The sequence below is a fragment of the Neoarius graeffei genome, chromosome 18, assembly GCF_027579695.1.
Source record: "Neoarius graeffei isolate fNeoGra1 chromosome 18, fNeoGra1.pri, whole genome shotgun sequence".
Lineage (NCBI taxonomy): Eukaryota > Metazoa > Chordata > Actinopteri > Siluriformes > Ariidae > Neoarius > Neoarius graeffei.
Window position 1 is genome coordinate 42,228,686 of NC_083586.1, and position 3,345 is coordinate 42,232,030.

Sequence of the window (3,345 nt, forward strand, 5' to 3'; positions counted from 1 at the left end):
GTTGTAAGGTGGAAAAATGTGAAAAAGTTCAAGGGGTATGAATACTTTTGCAAGGCACTGTGTGTATATATATATATATATATATATATATATATATATAAAACAGTGGTGCTTGAAAGTTTGTGAACCCTTTAGAATTTTCTATATTTCTGCATAAATATGACCTAAAACATCATCAGATTTTCACACAAGTCCTAAAAGTAGATAAAGAGAACCCAGTTAAACAAATGAGACAAAAACATTATACTTGGTCATTTATTTATTAAGGAAAATGATCCAATATTACATATCTGTGAGTGGCAAAAGTATGCGAACCTTTGCTTTCAGTATCTGGTGTGACCCCCTTGTGCAGCAATAACTGCAACTAAACGTTTCCAGTAACTGTTGATCCGTCCTGCACACCGGCTTGGAGGAATTTTAGCCCATTCCTCTGTACAGAACAGCTTCAACTCTGAGATGTTGGTGGGTTTCCTCACATGAACTGCTCGCTTCAGGTCCTTCCACAATATTTTGATTGGATTAAGGTCAGGACATTGACTTGGCTATTCCAAAACATTAACTTTATTCTTCTTTAACCATTCTTTGGTAGAATGACTTGTGTGCTTCAGGTCGTTGTCTTGCTGCATGACCCACCTTCTCCTGAGATTCAGTTCATGGACAGATGTCCTGATATTTTCCTTTACAATTCACTGGTATAATTCAGAATTCATCATTCCATCATTGATGGCAAGCCATCTTGGCCCAGATGCAGCAAGACAGGCCCAAACCATGATACTACCACCACCATGTTTCACAGATGGGATAAGGTTCTTATGCTGGAATGCAGTGTTTTCCTTTCTCCAAACATAATGCTTCTCATTTAAACCAAAAAGTTCTATTTTGGTCTCATCTGTCCACAAAACATTTTTCCAATAGCCTTCTGGCTTGTCCATGTGATCTTTAGCAAACTGCAGATGAGCAGCGATGTTCTTTTTGGAGAGCAGTGGCTTTCTCCTTGCAACCCTGCCATGCACACCATTGTTGTTCAGTGTTCTCCTGATGATGGACTCATGAACATTAACATTAGCCAATGTGAGAGAGGCCTTCAGTTGCTTAGAAGTTACCCTGGGGTCCTTTGTGACCTCGCCGACTATTACACGCCTTGCTCTTGGAGTGATCTTTGTTGGTGGACCACTCCTGGGGAGGGTAACAATGGTCTTGAATTTCCTCCATTTGTACACAATGTGTCTGACTGTGGATTGGTGGAATCCAAACTCTTTAGAGATGGTTTTGTAACCTTTTCCAGCCTGATGAGCATCAACAATGCTTTTTCTGAGGTCCTCAGAAATCTCCTTTGTTCGTGCCATGATACACTTCTACAAACATGTGTTGTGAAGATCAGACTTTGATAGATCCCTGTTCTTGAAATAAAACAGGGTGCCCACTCACACCTGATTGTCATCCCATTGATTGAAAACACCTGTCTCTAATTTCACCTTCAAATTAACTGCTAATCCTAGAGGTTCACATACTTTTGCCACTCACAGATATATAATATTGGATAATTTTCCTCAATAAATAAATGACCAAGTATAATATTTTTGTTTCATTTGTTTAACTGGGTTCTCTTTATCTACTTTTAAGATTTGTGTGAAAATCTCATGTTTTCGGTCATATTTATGCAGAAATATAGAAAATTCTAAAGGGTTCACAAATTTTCAAGCACCACTGTTTATATATATATATATATATATATATATATATATATATATATTAGAGAGAGAGAGAGGCGGCATGGTGGTGTCGTGGTTAGCGCTGTCGCCTCACAGCAAGAAGGTCCGGGTTCGAGCCCCGTGGCCGACGAGGGCCTTTCTGTGCGGAGTTTGCATGTTCTCCCCGTGGGTTTCCTCCGGGTGCTCCGGTTTCCCCCACAGTCCAAAGACATGCAGGTTAGGTTAACTGGTGACTCTAAATTGACCGTAGGTGTGAATGTGAGTGTGAATGGTTGTCTGTGTCTATGTGTCAGCCCTGTGATGACCTGGCAACTTGTCCAGGGTGTACCCCGCCTTTCGCCCGTAGTCAGCTGGGATAGGCTCCAGCTTGCCTGCGACCCTGTAGAACAGGATAAAGCGGCTAGAGATAATGAGAGTGAATGAGAAGCAAGCATTTCATTTCAGTAGATTTTCCATGCAGTTAACTTTGCTAGCTATTAGCTTACCTGTTAGTTGTTAGGCTGTAACTACAGTCTTGTTCATTATCAGTCAAAACATCCATTATTTGATTTAATGTTTGTTATAATTTGTATTTGTAATTTATATTTAAGTAAATACTGCAGTGCCAGCTATAAGGACTATCTATTTACACTAGCAGGCTATCAGGTTAAAAAAAAAGCCTGTTTCAGTGTTATTTACAGTAAATTTAATGATACTGTGTGTTTTGTAAGGAATAAAGCAGAACATGGTGTCCTGTTAAGGGAAAATAATTCATGATGTGGTGCTGTAATGCAACTCGAAACAAAGCAGAATTACTTTTAGTACCCCAGAGTTGAGTATTTTCCACTAACAGCATATCCTGAAGTGTTTTCCCTCTCAAGCTGCACCAATTTATTAACACTTAAAATGTTTAATTTATTCATAAAAGACACTTCTTTTTCAAACAATTTATAATTATATTTAATTTTGTGGAATTTCTCGGCGACAAGTTATTTCCTTTTATCATTTACTTTATAGCAGCTACTGTATACCAGCTTCTTTTTTCTCTCTCTTCAAGGTGAAAATCCAGCAGCTCATCATGTTTTCAAGAAACCAGAAAATGTCCATGCAATGCCATGAATACCCTTCTGTGGTGGAAAGCATTAACTGGGACTCCTTCCATAAATATCAAACATCTTATAGAAAGTTTTACCATATGCAGTGTTTATATGGAAGTTCTGACCAATCAGATTCAAGAATTCAACAGCACTGGGGTGTAAACTGTATAATTACAAGATTTTTGGACCGATGATTTACTTTAATACTGTATAATCTGTAAATATAATGGAAAATACATACTGTAAAACACATTAAATGTTCCATACTGATTTGAACACATTTTATGAAAAAATTGCAGAAATTCTTGACAGATGTTCCTGCATTACTGTAATACACGTTCATAATTCATGACCAGCTCCAGTATAAGTGCATCTTGAGTAAGCTGAAGCAAGAAATAATTATCATGGGACTCAGACCTTTAGGTGGAACCCTGATTGTTTTCCCAATGCAAATCTTACTTCCTCTCCTGATGTGGAGATATTCGCCTCAACAAAAATAGAGTACCAGGCAGGGAGACGGAGGGCATTGTGACTAGCTAGAGGAAGGAGGAGGAGGA